At 36.1% G+C, this 18,142-nt stretch overlaps 2 protein-coding genes across 11 annotated transcripts in view; one reads left to right on the forward strand and one right to left on the reverse strand.

Annotated features, from left to right (window-relative positions):
- Eip74EF (Ecdysone-induced protein E74) overlaps positions 1 to 18,142 on the reverse strand; it is a 400,337-nt gene that overhangs the window by 285,517 nt on the left and 96,678 nt on the right. For 2 of the 9 annotated variants that reach the window (XM_068346245.1, XM_068346242.1), the window contains one exon: positions 2,866 to 2,890. The exons of the other annotated variants lie outside the window; for them this stretch is intronic. The gene's annotated coding sequence lies outside the window, so the exon portion shown is untranslated. The remainder of the gene's footprint in view (positions 1 to 2,865; positions 2,891 to 18,142) is intronic. 9 annotated transcript variants of the gene reach the window in all.
- Positions 1 to 18,142, forward strand: part of LOC137616459 (U7 snRNA-associated Sm-like protein LSm11) — a 288,656-nt gene that overhangs the window by 152,744 nt on the left and 117,770 nt on the right. The gene's annotated exons all lie outside the window — the stretch shown is intronic.

Raw genomic sequence — 18,142 nt, forward strand, 5'->3', positions numbered from 1 at the left:
GAACAGGCTGCCATGTCTTTTTATAGTTTATATATATGAAATATCTGTTTTGATGTTACTGTTTTTAAAATATTTTATTTCAATTGTTCATTATTGTTCATATCGTTTATTTATTTCCTTATTTTCATCCCTCACTGGGGTAGTTTTCCCTGTTGAAGCCCTTTTGACTTTAAAGCATCTTGCTTTTCCAACTAGGGTTGTAGCTTAGCTAGTAGTAATAATAATAATAATAATAATAATAATAATAATAACAACAGTAATAATAATCAGGAATGTCATGTATATCATAATTATAAAAATATGTAGCCATATTTGCAGTGCATAGTGACATGTGACTTTAGGGGCCAAGGTAGAATACAAAATTTCACCGAAAATATATAACAAAATTGCCTGTACTGAATCCCCAGAAGAGTTGTAAACTCAATAACCTTACAGTTATTAGTGGAGCCTCTATTAAATGCAGGCCTTATTTTGATTTGACCATTTCTTAGTAAAAGATATGCACCTCATTTGATAGTTTTTACTATAGAAAACCTACCGGAAGAATTTGAATTAGAATGTGTAGAAAGAATGATAAAGAAAATTGGAGGGGTGCTTAATCTTCAATCAGGGGAGATTTTAATGAATGCCTCAATAAGATTGCACGATTTGATCAGTGCAACTTGGTATACATTTAAAGTCAAACAGTATATACCTAGACCCTGATTTTGTTTACTGCCAAGAGTTTGGCCTTGTTTTGGTATTTCTTTGACTCTAAGAACAAGGGAATGAGTCATTTTGTGTAAATTATAATGATATTGAGTGCATTACTTGCCATAAAAATCTAAGTACATTCATTTTGGAAGTAACCATCCATCTTCTTCCAATAAGTGTGACTGATTTTATGAATAAGCATTGCTGATGGCAGATCAAGGGTAATGAGTATATTTATTAGGACTGGTGTGAACTTTTTAAGTGATGTTTAAAACCACAAACTACACAAGAAATAGCATCATCTTATTGAACAAGATAACTTGCACAATAATACTGAAGTGAGAGAGCTCTTACATAATGAATCACTTTTGGGAGAACTGCCATTCTAGCTACAGATTTCTAAACCTGAGCTGACATCTCCACTACCTGATTTAACTGTGAAAATTACAGATAAAAGAAAGAGAGAGAACAAGTCACTAATCCTGAAAATAATAATAGCACAGATTCTGCTTTGGTTTCCTTGCGGCAACACAGTGATTGCTGGTGCAGCAACCTTTTCAGAAGTTGGACCATTCTAACTTGATCAACCTGCTTTGGCAGAGATAACAACTCTAGCCACAGATCCTTGATCTATCATCATAAGAGTTACTGCAATGGAAGTACAAACCCACCTAAATTTGAAAAGGATTTACCAGATAAGCTTTGTGATGATTAATCTAGAAAGGGTCCTTGATAGGAAAACCTGTCAAAAGGTTGCCTATAGTAAGGAGAGAATACTGTAGCATTCACCTAACAAAGACAAAATAGCAAACCTAAAATAATTTTACAAGGTTATGAAAATTAATATTTTCTCTGCCATTTTGGAATGGAATATTCAGGGATTGCAGACTAAATATTATGATATTAAGCTTCTGTAATATTAAGCCCTGTCGTTAGTTGGTTCCAAGAGACCAGACATAAGTCAATTTTTGTTAAGCCCTGTCGTTAATTGGTTCCAAGAGACCAGACATAAGTCAATTTTTGGCGTAGGTCGCATATTTACACTTTAGTGACATACAGTATGTTTCCTAAATGTATTGAACAAGTAAAAGTATTTATATCCTGCTATCATTCTATAAGAAGCCGATAACTAATTATTAAGCTTTCGTGTGACATACAGTGTTGTACAGTATAGCACTTCAAAATTCTTGTATGACGTAAAAATGGACGAAAGGTAGGGTAAAGCGGCATAAAGCGAATTTTACAGCATGAGTGACGAGTCTGAACTGGCTTGAAAGAGGGGTATAACTGTGCCCGACTTATGACGAACTGACTTGAAGAGGGGTATTACTGTACTTAAGTATATTTCGACTACTCTCCATGTCCTTATAAATAGTACTTTGAGTCTAGACCTTAGGAAATGCATCTGCTAAACAATCTTGAAACAAGATGTCTGTCTTAGAAGTGGAGACAAAAGATATGGGAGAAAATTGCAATTGGTCCAGAAAAATTCCTTTTCTTCACACAATCCTTTGTCCTTTTGGTAAGAGAATAGAAAATGTGTCATTATTTCTTCTTACTTAGTCTGCATTAAAATGTGGAAAGCCTACTTAACGCCATGTAATAGTACACAGGATAATAACCGTTTTGAGGTAAGTGGCCAAAAATATTGCCTAATGTAATTGAAAGATTTAAACTGTTATAAAGGCTAAAGCATCTTCAACACTCGGGGAGACATTTCTTCAACAGAACTTATGGATGACTTTATCAAAACGCTAGGATAAGATTACGTCATCTTACCCAAATGTCTCTTCATTAGCTTGCATTTCATTCTGTTAGTCTAGCCTACAATTTATAAGGTGATAATACATCTGTTATCATGAAGGATTATACTATGATGTCAGCGAAAGTAAAAAATTATCAATTGGTCTCCAGTATGGAACGCTGTGATGACGACGGCGTCAAAAATAACCTATTCGTCTGCATTTAAGATGTCTGGGTATACAGCTTATGGAGACATGCCAGTGTATTTTTCAAATGTTTATACAGCAGATGTTTAACAAACTTTTCAGTTGCTGTTAGTAAGGCACCATAAATACTGTAGACTAAAAATTAAGAATGCGTGACTAGGAAATATGTATGAAGCTTATTAACGGCGTAACTAATCTAAATCAGATCTTGGGTTGTACTTACTCCACACTGGCTAGACTTCACTGTCCTAAAGGTACATGTCAGGTGGGTGGCGGCATAGCGGTTCCACGGAGTTTGGTACATGGCAGCGAGAGAGGAAACATTCTATTAATTTATTTATTAATTCTTTAAGGTTGTGAAATTAATACTTCTGAATGAATAGCATTTTACTTTTCAAAGATATGAATCATTGAAATGACTGTATTTTATAAATAATAACCTGGCAATCATATTCACTCGCCCATCTCCCCGCAATATAATGGGTCATCATTAAAAGTGCAGCCAGACTGAAAAAGAGATGCTATTGATAGACTGCAAGCACTAACAGTAGGCTAGTTTGAAACTCTCAATTTTTTTTTTCTAACTGATCTTGTGCTTAGTATATCAAAATACCAGGAAAGTATTGAATTAATGTTTGAAAGGAAAACTTTTATTTCATACTTCTGATTGCTTACATACACATCTAGCCATACTATACATATAACTATTTAAATTCATCTTCTTGAAAAACTGTTCTTAAAGTGATCTATCAGATAAAGGTCTCAATAAAATGAGTTTCAAGAGCTATGCTTTTAGCCACTAGAGAATGATTATTAATAAGAGAGCTTTTCACCAACATTAGAATGTTTATTAGCAGCAAAATAAATACAGTATTGTATGTACTTACACTTTGAGCAGCTCAGTATTTAAAACCACGAAGATAAATAATCTTCATAATAGAAGCAATGAAAGAAGTTTTGTGAGAAACAAAATTACTTCATAATGTGTTATTGTATAGGCATGAGTTGTGGTATGACAATGAAACAATATCCTACAGATTTTGTAGATTGGAGAACAAAACCCTCAGAAGAATGTTGGGAGTTAAATGGCAGGACAGGATTAGAAATGAAACTATTAGAGAGATTACTTGGGTGCCATATGTGGATGAGATCATGATGAGGGGTAGATGGACATGGTTTGGTCATGCTCTTCACACACCCCAAGAGAGATTAGTTCACCAAACTTTCAACTGGGCTCCACAAGGCACTAGAAGAGTATTAAGACCCAGGCCTACATGGCTGAGGACTATGAAGCATGAAGTATACGATGAATGGAGAAGTATTGATTTAAAAGCTCAATATAGAGACGACTGGCGAAATATAACAAAGGCTCTTTGCGTCAATAGGTCTAGGAGGAGGAGGAGGAGATGATGTTTACAGTACTAAAGCCCTCCACCAACTCCAGAAGACTTACATAGTTTTAACTTAACATTAAAGTATCCTTTAATATATGCAAAGTTAAACAAAATATTTTTTTGCAAGGAAAGTACAAACTGTAATAAAAAAATCTGATGTCAATTGAAGAAATTGTACAATTGCAGATGCTCCCAGGCCTCAGCACACCATAGTCACTTTACCGCTGGACCTTTGGATCCTGAAGGAATAAAAGGGACAGGAATGCACTCAAAATCTTCTAAGCTGTTCTCCAGATCTTTACAGTCAACACTTCAGGTGAAAAAATTGACTGGGGCCCAGTGACCAATTTTTTACCCTTTCAAATGGAAAACAGCAAGTACTGCACAGCCTAACCTTAGGAAGACAGCAAGTACCATACAGTCTACCTTCAGGAAGAAGACATATCATGCCTAGTGAACCTGAAGGATATGTAGATCTAGATGTCCATTCGTTGGTCTCATCAGAAGTATTTCCGCTTCATCATATAGATTCTGGTTTTCAATTCAAAGCCAGAGCTTCAGACAGTGTAATGCCTCGAGTGTTCACCCTTACCTTTCTGGTACCTACTCGATCTAGTCTCCTCTTGGGGTTTAATCAACAATCGACTTGTCTCGTCTCCCCCCAGAAGGCAGTGTTTCAGGATCGAGACAGTTGACATTTCTTGCCTGGATCTGAGAATTGTGTTTAACTGGTAACCCAGTCACATGGCCTGGCAGAAATAGAGGACTGGATTATGCTGATAACACATTGAACATTTGTTTCAGCAGGAGGAGGGAAGTAGCACAGTCGCTACCATGTGACTAGGAACTTTGATAATGTCTTCGGAAACAAACCTTGTCTTGGGATCTTGTTTAAGAGGGGCTACCACACCATTGATTGCTTCAGAATTGTTGGAAGTGTCACTGGAAAACAGACAGAAATTTATCTTCCTTCTGGTTCATCCTTGCAAAGATCCTTGGACATGTGTTGTACAATGCTAGTGGCATTTTTAAATTCATATCAGAAACAGGTCTTCTTAATGCTATTTAACTTTTCATTCATTCTGGTTTCAGTGGAACAGGAAACTGGGGAAGATTGGGCTTGGTGCCTGACTGACGACTTATTCTCCAGGGAAGTTCCACTTGAACCCCACCTCCAGGGATCCTGCTGTTCTCAGACAAATCCAAGGAAGGTGGGACACATCTGGAGTACATGAACACCTCAGGAAACTGATTCAAGAAAATAAAACACCTGCTTTTCAACCGATTGTAAAGTCCAAAAATGGCATTTGCCACCTATCAAACATGTTTTAACAAGTCAGCTGGCATCATTGAAGAACACCACCACCACCTTTGCATCTTATATCAAAGAATTTTTAAACCACAGACCTTGGAGATTGGACAAGAAGGTATGCACCTGAACAGCTGGCTTGATAGAGTTGTGTAAAATCCATTCCAACAAGAGGAATGTTCTAGCTGACACATTTAATTTTAATCATCATGGTCACAGATTAGGATCAGTGACTCCTCAATTTGAAGCGTGGCGGAAAGGCTTCTTATACTTCGTGTATCGAGATTAAAGTACCCATTTGCCTTTTGGTCGTTCCAGAATTCTACTTTTACATCAAGTAAACTGCTTCACCACTCCAGAGAAATCAGCAGCATTTGGATCACTTTCTAACACACCACTTCCTCTAAATATCTTGGCCTTTCTACCCATTTACCTGGTTTACCGATTTCTCGACAGTCTGTGGACGATTTCGGTTTCAGGTTACCTTGACGTCTCCTCTAAGTACTGGTAGAACTACCCTTCTTCTGCTAGTGGCATTGTAGAAGGGATACTTTGCTGGGTGAAGCCTTTGCAATGAATTGCCGTCCTCATCTTCCTTTGACAAGGAAGCTACCCTTAGTCTCAGCAGTAAAAGACTGTCACTCCATAAAAGTTTTGCTAGACTTCAGAATAAAGATCTTGGACCTTTAACCCCTCAGAGGATAAGCCTGGGCTCTGAAGCAGCTTCGAACAGTCCTCTCCTTTCAGACATTTTTAGTACTTTACAGAGGTCATATGAGTCTTAAGTGTCTCAAATGTCGATGGTTAAGAGAAAACTACAACTCTCATTTGACAAAATTATTGAGTAAGCTGATATGATTGGATTTCAGTTTTTGACAAGCAAAACTGTTGCTGTCCATATCTGTCATATTTAGGGAGTATATTCAAACCCAGATATATACATCAAAGGTCAACCGATCCCATGTGTAAGTGAAGCTAGATTTTTAGGATTGATATTTGATTTTAGGCTTACATGGGTTCCTCACTTAGTCGTTAAAAGTTAAATGTCTTGAGGCTGTGAATCTTTTAAAAGTATTGTCCCATACATCATGGGGCAGACTGCAAAACTATTTTAAAATTGTACAAGGCCTTAGTTTTCCAGAATTAGTTATGGGTGTGAAATATACTCCTCAGCCACCCCAAGCTAAAGAAAGATGTTGGATTCTATACACCATGCTGGTATTATACTGTCCACAGGAGCGTCTAGAACTTTGCCTATCCCAAGTTTCCTTGTTGACGCTGGAGAATTACCTTTAGACCTTTACTGAAAGTCTTCTATTGTTTGGTATTGGTTTAGGTTGCAAAGACTTCCTAATTCTTTAGCCTGTAAGACAGCAAACTTTGTAAGGCATTGTAGATATTTTGAGTTACTCCCAAATTCTTCTCAACCTTATGGTTTTCGGGTAAAGCCATTACCGTAATAAACACTCTTGATATAGCGAGAAATAGAGTTTATCCATTTAGGATATCACCAAACCCTCCATGGAAGTTACCAGAGATATCTTTTTGTAAATACTTTATTGGTATAAAAAAGAATATGATTAAATTAAAAGCCAGATCTCTCTTTATGGAACATGTCGAAGAACATAGGGAATTGACTTTTATATATACGATGGCTCCAAATCTGATGCTGGCATTGAATTTGGAATATATAATAGTTAATTGTAGAGGTGCACTTCGTCTAGTATCTTCCATATTTACTGCCAAACTATATGGCATACTAACCTCTATTGAGAAAATAGCATTAAAAGAGGAGGGCAATTTTACCATTTTTAATGATGCAAGAAGTGTCCTACAAGATTTAGAAGTTTTTAATTCTAGTAACCCTTTAGTTTTAAAGATTCTAGAGTGACTTTTCATTATTGGCCTGAAAAGTATAACAGTTCGATTTTGCTGGGTTTCTGTACACGTAGGTGTGTGGAACTAAGGAGGCAGATTCATGGGCAAAGAATGCTGCAGCTCAGTTGCTACCAAGAAGGTATCCCATTTCTGAAATGATTTTTTTACCTACAATTACGAATTTGATCTATAATAATTGGCAACATCATTGGGTTTTTTTTTTTTTTTTAAATAAGATGAGAGAAATAACGAATGTTATATCTCCTTGGAGGTATAACGTGATGCCCCGAAAGTGAGAATCTACTCTTTGTAGTCTCCGTATTGGTTACACTGATAACTGGCCAACACCAACCATATTGTTTGATACCCTTGATAGTGAGGCCTTTGTTGACTGAATGCCCCACTTATAGAACGGAAAGAAATAAATATCTGTATGAGGCTTGAGGTCAGGAGGGCAGGTTCATCCTTACCAAGATTCTTGGACATGATGTACCGTACAATGCTAGCGCCATTTTTAGATTTATTTCAGAAGCTGGTCTTCAGAAAGATATTTGATTTTTATAATGACATATTTGCTTCTATGGTTTTAATTGAATACCAGAGTCATTGACCTTTGATGATAGGATGCCAGAAAACTTCAAATCAATCAATCAATCAATCCTCAAGAGTCTCAAGCAGACCTTCCTGTATCCTTGACTGGGCATCGGATATCATTTGATCCTTAGACTATTAGCAAGCCTTACCCTTAGGACTATGATGAGGAAGGCCTTCCTCTCCCTTGTCTAGATATTTTCTCAAGAACCAGCTTCTAGTCCATCACAGCTCCAATGTCATGCTAGCAGGGGGCAAAATGACTCTCTCTCTTCTGACATCTTAGAACACAGTGACACTTCCTAGAGATCTCAGATCCCCTTGCGGAGCACTAGAGACTCCCACGCCAATAAGGTATACACTAGATGAAGATATCCAAAAACGTTACTACTTCTGATTCATGCACCTTTAGTCGTGCTGATCCAATAGGATTGTGGAAATCCCATTCTGGTTTGAGGAAATGAAGTTAGGGATATCAGTTATACCATAACCTTCAGGAAGAAACTCAGTGGCACTCATCCTGAAGGTAAGTGTCTGGTACGACAGACACCCTTTGCTGCCCACTACCCATGGAAGTTATCCCACAGGTCCCTGGATAACCTTATCCTTGGTCCTGTTGTAGCTACTCTCTAGATCTTGTGGTGAACTTAGTTTCCTCACAGGACAAGTAGCATCTCGTCTTAGATAGCAGTTGAGACATCTAGTAGGAGAGGCCTTACAACCAAGTAACTTTTCCTCACAGATTAAATACTATATTAAAATATCTCCCCCCCCCCCATCCTTACATGCAAGGGCCAGGATGGATGATATATATGGAACCCATTTCTCATAATGACCACACTCAGACACCATATCCTTATGGATATAGGTTCTTTCACAACCGCCTACCAATCTCCTGGTAGGGACATAGCCTAACACCTGTGATATCTTCATGCTCAGGTTGTTAGGAAGTTGACAGGAGCACTCACTTTCACTCTTCTCCAAGACCAAAGTGCACTGACATTTCCCAGGGCAGTAAACAAGCCATATTGATTTTACGGACATCTGCCATTTTAAGGATTAATCTCCTATTAAAGGTCTAAGGTTTGTAATATGTGAAGGAACAAATAAGTATCTACTGTATATCAATTTGTATTTTCCTTAATCATACGAGCCTAAGAACTTTCAAGTTGCACAGCACGGCTCAACATCCTCGCAAGTCCTAGGTTAAAGTCCAAGTGAAGCTTGCATTAGTTGGAGGGTGGGGCCCACATGTGGCTTACACGTCACCGGCCAGCTACTATTACTACTACCTTGATGAAAGTTAAACAACCATTCAAGCCTTACTGAAGTCTTATTTCTATTAAAAGCCTTAGGTTTTTATGATAAAGAAAAATATTAATTGATTTAAAAATCTGTGTTTTACGATAAAGAAAAATACTAATTGATTTAAAAAATCTGTGTTTTTCGAGTTCAATCCTCTTTATATTATTCTTCGAAATTTTAAACATTTACACCAGCTCCTCAGATTCTGTTGTTAAAATTAGATCAACTATATAAATTAGCTCCAAGGGACATCCTTTGTATATCCCTCAATTATTGCAACAGTAAAGGGCTCACCATTAATACATCTAAATCTTTATTTCTCAAAAAATTTTCCTCCAGTACCTTTCCTAATGTATACATAGGACACTAAAGTTAACTTATTCCAGTGAAATATCAATAAAGTTCAGTAGCTTCTTTACCCTTGTATATCATTCCTCTCACTCGAATCATTCTTCTCGCTTTCCTATACTCTAGTAAGTGCTCATATGACAAAACCTCCTGCTAATTCCAAGTAGCATGAAGTTGCTTGAAATAAAATCTGTTTAATGTAAATTATTCCAACTCTATACCGAGTATGAGAAGTATTTCCTTTAACTTCAAATAATTAATATATATATATATATATATATATATATATATGTATATATATACAGTATATATATATGTATATATATACAGTATATATATATGTATATATATATACAGTATATATATATATATATATATATATATATATATATATATATATATATATACGTATATATTCATATACATATTTATAGATGTGCCGACGGTATCGGTATCGGAAATTTTGGCTTTTTTGTGAGTATCGGTATCGGCTTCCACCACGTCTATCTGGTATCGGTATCAGCCCATCAAAAAATGAGCTTAAATTGCTGATACTCCGATACTGGTACTTTGGGTTGTTCAAACATCAAAGGTTTCCTTGTGCTCAAATAAAACGTTTTCAACAATTATGACATCGCAAGGCAAAACAACGAGACTGAAGTAGACGGAGCATAGTAATGTGAAATAGTCTTGCAATGTTTTTTTCTTCTTTTTCTCAATTATTATATTTTAGAAGAATTCTGTATAATCTCTCTTCTTCGAATATATATACAAATAACACTTTTGTTGTAGTATAATTCACATCAGTTAGAATTTTTTTCATCCACATGATTTGAGAATTGAGAGTATTACACCTGTGCTAGTTTCGTAATATAGAGGGGGGGGGGGAGGTTTGAATAGAATAAGTTAACATTTCAATAACTGAAATATGGACTTTGCTGCATAAAGAAGTTTAGTATTACTGGTGATTTTTCGGTATACAATCTAAATTTATACTTGTCTCTCACCTTAGTGTGTACTAGAATTTATGCCGACAACTGTAACTAAATGTTAGCTAAAAGCAAAAGGGTGATGTGTAGAATATAACACTATTAAGGATAAATTCGTTTAGATTGAACGTTGGAAATGGAAACCTACTGTATTATACTTTTTTTTTTTTTTCAAAGCTACCCTTTTAGCTCTTCACGTTAAGACAATTCTCAAATGCAAATAATTTACAACTTTAACTCTATTTATGAGCAGCTATTTTTTGGGGGGGTTCAGTGATGTAGTTGAGGTAATATGATATTCAGTAATAAAATAAATCGTATAGGGTAAAGCATTAGATTTATGATCAGATTGTGTCATTACCATGGACATACCCATAGTTTAACATGTTTCAAACAAACAAAAAATATTTAAAACATTGTTTCATGGCAAATAGATACCACAAAGTGTTTGCCCTGTACTGTTTACTGAATAGGCTTACTGATGCCTCACTCACTGCATTGCACATACTGAAAGAGTTGAAAAGTCAGTCATCAAATCCATATTATACTGATATTGTAATCTTTAAAAAGAATTTCTAAAGTATCAGAGTATCAGTATTGGTTGTTTCTCTGGTATTGGTATCGTTCTAGAAAAAATTGGGTATAGGTATCAGTCTAGAAAAAAATGGGTATCCAAAGTGGTATCGGCCCATCTCTAATATATACCAGTATACATACATACAAACACACATACATACATACATATATATATATATATATATATATATATATATATATATATACACACACTATAGACACATGCACCATTCCTTATTCGCGGGGGGTGATTGCTTGCTGCCCTAGGGTGGGTCAACTCATAACCTACCAACTCGCTACCCATTGCCTACTCGCAGTGGACTAACACTAGGTAATGCACTGTACTGCACTAGGTAGGTAGTAGGTTGGCCAGGGCACCAGCCACCCATTGAGATACTGCTGTTAGAGAGTTATTAGTTCCTTTGAGTGGTTGACAGTACTGCACTAGATTCCTTTCTCTGGTTAAGGCTCATTTTTCCTTTGCCTACACTTATAGTACACTCAATAGTTTGTACTATTCTTTCCATATTCTCCTCTGTCCTCATACACCTTACAACACTGAGGTACCAAACAATTCTTCGCTCAAGGGGTTAACTACTGTACTGTCATCGTTCAATGGCTACTTTCCTCTTGGCAATTGTAGAAGGGACTCTTTAGCTATGGTAAGCAGCTCTTCTAGGAGAAATACACTCCAAAATCAAACAATTCTCTATCCTTGGGTAGTGCCATAGCCTCTGTACCATGGTCTGCCACTATCTTTGGTTAGAGTCCTCTTGCTTGAGGGTACACTCGGGCACACTATTCTATGTTATTTCTCATCCTGCTTTTTTTTTTTTTTTTTTTTTTTTTTTTTAGTTTATATAGTTTATATAGGGAAGATCTATTTTAATATCACTCCTTAAAATATTGTATTTTAATCGTTCATTACTTCTCCTGAAGTTTATTAATTTTCTTGTTTCCTTTCCTCACTGGGCTATTTTTCCCTGTTGGAACCCTTAGGTTTATAGCATCTTGTCTTTCTAACAGAGGTTGTAGCTTAGTTAGTGATAATAATAGTATATTCTTTTTATGTGGTTTCTATCAATATAAGTATTGTATTACTGTATGAACACACTTCAGTAACTGTACACAAGTGTGATGTATGTATATATTCACCTTCTCATAGTGCACAGTAAGACTACATAACACGAGTCATCACCACACTTACTGTAAATACTGTAACAAAAAAAAAAAAAAAAAACACTGTTCATCTCTAATAACACTCACTGTTACTGTAGTGTATTATCAGTACAGAACAGCTTAATTAGCTAAGGTAACACACTTACGTGATCATTGATTTCTGCAGGTCGATTCGTACAGTTCAGACTAACCATACATGTAGCTTATTTCTACATTACTGTTGTAGAGTATGGTGTTTCATATACAGTATTGCACAGTAGTTAAAAACACTAATACATAATGGATATACTAACAGTAAAAATTGTAAGAAAAAGTATCAGTATAGTATAACACCACTAACCATTTACGTACGGAATTCTGAGTAGTTGAATGTGGAGCATGATGCAACTCTTCAGCTGTTGACTGTTTGGCACGTGGGGTAGCATAATTTATGTATCACTTTATGCTAAAATCACTATAAACACAGGAAAGGATTTTTTTTTTTTTTTACATCACGTGATTCTACACAGATGACCGAAGTGGCAGATGGACACATGTGGAAAGATAATGTAAGAGTGTTGTGCTGTGCGGAGAAGGAAAAAGTGTGAAGCAGACCGGGTTCGAAGGAGCACGGTCGGTTCGAAATACTAGGGCCGTGAAAGTACTTATTGCAAAACTGCGAATGGATGAATTTTTATTCAATAGGTAATGCAATTCTCTGTATTGTGAATGACAGAATTCGTGAAGATAGAACCTGCAGATATCCAGGGCTGACTGTATATATGTATTACATATAATACCAACACATATATATGTATATATATACATATATATGTATATATATATATATATATATATATATATATCTATATATATATATATCATCTCCTAAGCTTATTGACACAAAGGGCCTCGGTTAGATTTCGCCAGTCATCTGAATCATCTGTATCTTGAGCTTTTAAATCAATACTTCTCCATTCATCATCTCCTACTTCACGCTTCATAGTCCTCTGCCATGTATGCCTGGGTATTCCAACTCTTTTATTGTCCTGTGAGGCCTAATTGAATGTTTGGTGAGCTAATCTTTCTTTGGGGAGTGTGAAGAGCATGACCAAACCATCTCCATATACCCCTCATGATCTCATCCATATATGGCACTCAAATGATCTCTCCTATAGTTTCATTTGTAATCCTGTCTTGCCTTTTAACCCCCAATATTCTTCTGAGGACTCTGTTCTCAAATCTACTAAATCTGTTGGACATTGTTTCATTGTCATACCATGACTCATGTCCATACAATAACACCGACCTCACTAAACTGAAATACAGCCTGATTTTTATTTCTAATTTCAGGCAATGTGATTTCTAAATTTTACTTAATCTTGCCATTGTCTCATTTACCCTTTTCAATCTTTCATTAAATTCCAATTTTAAAGTCCTGTATTAGAGATCATAGTTCATAAATATTCAAAAGATTCTACCTCATTAATCCTTTCTCCTTCCAGTGATATTTCATCTTTCTTTGCATATTCCGTTATCATCTTTAGTCTTTCTTTTATTTACATTGAGAATAATTTAATGCATTCTAGTGAGCAGGCACTACAAATCCTGTGGTGTTCTGCTAATAAGGACAGCGTCATCAGCATAATCTAGGTCAGCTAATTTCCTATTACCAATCCAGTCCAATCCTTCTCCATCATCCCTAACCGTTCTATGCATTACAAAATCCATGAGGAACATACACAACATGGGTGGAAATACATTCCCATGAAGTATTCCACCGTTCACTGGAAATTCATTTGATAGGGCAACACAAGCATTAACTTTGTACTTACTATGCTCATGAACACTATCAAATTTACATATTTAAGAGGAAATCCATAATAAAATTGGCCGGTGCACACTCATCAAGGCTTTTTCATAGTCCACAATTGTCATCAAAAGTAGATTTCTATATTCTTCACATTGCTGTACATAGTCTTAAAATTAAAATTTGGTCAGTACAGCTTCTACCTTTTCTAAACCCTGCTTGTTCATCCCTCAGCTTTTCATCAATCTTTTTCTCTAGTCTCTATAGAATTACCATATTACATGTTTTCATGGCATCTACGTAAGTGTGATGCCGCTGTAATTATTACAGTCAGTTAGACCTCTTTTCTTTTGCAATTTTTACCATCACTCCTAGCTCCCATTCATCAGGTTTGCCTCTTCACGTCACATTCTTCGAAATAATATAGTTAGTATTCTTAGAATCACTTCGCTTTCAGCCAGTATCATTTGGCTGTTATTCCATCGTATCCAGGCCCCTTCGATCCCTTGAGTTTTTTAATGTTAGCTTCGACTTCAAATGCAATGAATTTATTCATGGGTACACCAAGGTCTTCCTCAGGTTCAGGTATATCAATCAAATTATTCCCTTCATATCTCCTATTCATGGCTTCAATAAAGTGTTTAATTCAACATAGCCTTTCTTCATTTGTTGTTATAACAGATCCATCTCTCTTTTTGATGGGCATATGCTTCTTTGCCCTAGTAGAGATTTCATCAATAATTCTATGAGCAATTCTTACACCATAGCCACTCCCTGAATTCATAGGTTTGTCAACCTCATCTGCTTTCCTGTCTAAATATTCTCTCCAGTCATTCCTTGCTTTCCTTTTGACCTCATTATCAATACTGGAATACTTAGCAAGTTAGCGTATCAATTTTTTCAATTTTCATTACTTCCACAAAAACTTTCAACAATCAATTTCTGTCCTTGTCTCGGTTTTATTGTTACCCAAGTATCAGTTGATATCTGTGGCTTTCTCCTTGTAACTGTATGTCCCAAAACTTCACTACCACCTGACTGATATATGTTCCAAATGTCACACCATTCTTTGTTAATTGTCTGCACTCCTTCTCTAAATGTGTCTCAAGACTGCAAATCGATCCCTACATTCAATTGCAAATGTTTCTCTGCTCATCTTTTAGAAGCTTAGTTTTATCAAACCTAGGTATTTTATCTACATTTCAGTTGAGTGCTTTCAGTTTAAATTTCAGTGTAACAATTAGGAGCTGGTGATCACTACCAATCTTCACCTCTATAACTTCTTATATTTCTCAGAATCCTTCTCTCTTCATTAATGGCTATGTGATCTATTTGTTTTTTGTAATTGGGACATGGTATATCCAAGTACATTTGTGGATGTCCTTGTGCTGGTAAAAAAAGTACCTCCAATAACAAGCTTATTTTTTTTTAACAAAAAGTCATAAAATGTGCTCCTTTTTCATTTGCAACTTCGCTGTCACGACCCTCATCACCCATCACATTGGACCTTGATTATTCCTTCAACTTTAGCATTGCGGTCACCAATCACAATTTTAATATCTCAATCGGGGATCTTATCTTTTACACTTTACAGTTCTTCATAGTATTCATCTTTTCTTTCTTCAGGAGCATCCTTTGTGGGTGCATAGCAAATTATAAGCCTCATATTTCACTACTTTGATTTAAACTTTGCAAGTAGCAATCTGAATCTGCAATTTACAGCCCTCCACTCAGTTAATGCCTTTTCTGTTCTTGATATCGTCATTATTCCTACCCTTTCTCTTCCAGCTCCATCCGTTTTCTTTGGATATATAGCTTTGGTCTAAGATTTCATTATCAATTCCCTTACAACGTGTTTCACTTAAGGTCAAGATATCGCAATTATATTTCACAAATCCTTCCTCCACTTCCTGTATCTTCCCAGTTTGAATCATGGTTCTAACATTACGAATACCAATTTTCAATTCTCTCTCTCTCTCTCTCTCTCTCTCTCTCTCTCTCTCTCTCTCTCTCTCTCTCTCTCTCTCTCTCTCTCTCTCTCTCTCTCCCTATATATATATATATATATATATATATATATATATATATACATACATACATACTGTACATACACTCATATATATATATATATATACATATATATATATATATATATATATATATATATATATATATATATATATACACCCTATACAAACACAGTAGTACCTGAATTTAAGAGTTTAATCTGTTCCAGAAGCTCGCTCGCAAACCAAAATGGTCTTAAACTAAAAATAAAAAATTCCCATAAAAGATAAAATAGCTAAGCGCATTTAACGCATTTATAAATAAACATATACAGTACACTGATTTTTAATGATTAGTGACCAGCTCTTTAAGAATCGAGCTTGACTTATCGGGCGGGTTAATTATTCCATTAATAATGATGATAATTAAAAAATTTTAAAGTTATTTAAGGAAAAAACTGTGACCCCTAATATGAGAAGTGAAAACAAATCAACATTTCACAGCAAAGAATAGAAATATTTACAAATTAATTTGCCTTTACCTCTAAGGAGAGTCGTGGCTATCATGAGGGAGACAAGAGAGGAGGAGGAGGAGAATGAAGAGAGGTTATTGCTTCAAGAGAGAATCTCCGTCTATGAGAACTATCAGTTCTCTTTCTTGAGTGGCATTCACAATCACTAATTGCATCACTTGAAATTATGCTTTCCTCACGCTTGGTTGTTTTATTTTACGCTCTTACATTCAGTTTTGTGAAGGGACCCATCTACTTTAGAGTTGATATATTTGTCCTTTTCTTTAAAATGTTATGGCTGTTTGAAATCTCGTTGTCGGTATTATATAGATGACTCATCCTGATGAAGTATATTTCATAAAATTTTGCAGGATATTCTCAATTGAAATCCCTACATTTTGAGAGTGCCCCTTTTTATCATTTCTAATACCTTTGCCTTTTCAATAATAGTGTTTTCGGTAATCACATCACCTTCTCACTGCTTTTCATGTACCCAGATAAATGGAAAACATTCAGTGTTAAGATCATGTTCCCATTGATTCATCAATGGCAGCCTCTTTATTGTTCAGAATTGTAACTGTTCCATTTGTAAATGTTGCAGTGCAACTGTACAGTTTTTGGAGGTCGGCCGTGATTATAATCTTTTCTTTCATATTGCCATTTTTTTTTATTTCCAAGGGGGTCATTGTCATAATACCATTAATTTTACAAATCACCAGAAAATGTCTTTGTTATGAACACTAGCAATCACTACTCGACAAAGAACGTGGGTCACAACTGTAAAAAAATTACAAATAGGAGCTTGAGATGTAATTCTTCTATTGCGGCTGGGAGAGTGAAAGAGTTAGGGTCTGAACAAAGCGGGGCTGTGAGCTCCTATGAAAACAAAAAGGCGTAAAAAGTGGCCTGCCTGGTGATTACTAGACTGGAGTTCGGGTCCCGCTCAAACAAGTTAGTTCCCTTAGTGACTGCAACCTCACCATCTTGGTGAGCTAAGGAGTGGGGGGGGGGGTGTAGTAGCCTATATGTCTACCTGCTGATTCATCAGCAGCCATTACCTCGCCCTCCCTGGTCCTAGGTTGGATGGGGAGGGGCTTGGGCACTGATCATATGTATATATGGTCAGTCTCTAGGGCATTGTCCTGCTTGCTAAGGCAATGTCACTCTCCCTTGTCTCTGCTATTCATGAGCGGCCTTTAAACTGCATGTATCTTGTATGGATACGTTTGATAATCTCGTTAGTAATTGTCCCCTCCCAAAATGTGCATATGGAGGGAAATTCTTCCTCACAAAGCGATACAATGCTTGTAATAGGTATTACAGTGTATTATATGTATAGTATATATGTATGTGGCCGTGGTGGTATAAAGAAAAAAAATTAGAATAGCGCCAACATATCCCAGCATGATTTCTTGTGAGATATCAAAGAGGAAAAGCTGGGGGAGGGTGACTATAGGTTTGGGGTGTCTGAATGTGCTTGGATGTAGTACGATAGAGAGTAGAAGTTTTAAAATTGGAAGTATATTTTGGAATACAAGGATGGATGTTTGAGTGAAGAAAACTCTGGATGATAAGAGGGTAGATGTGAGAGAGGCAAAAGAGCGTGCAAGAAATAGGAATGAAA

The sequence above is a fragment of the Palaemon carinicauda genome, chromosome 22, assembly GCF_036898095.1.
Source record: "Palaemon carinicauda isolate YSFRI2023 chromosome 22, ASM3689809v2, whole genome shotgun sequence".
NCBI lineage: Eukaryota > Metazoa > Arthropoda > Malacostraca > Decapoda > Palaemonidae > Palaemon > Palaemon carinicauda.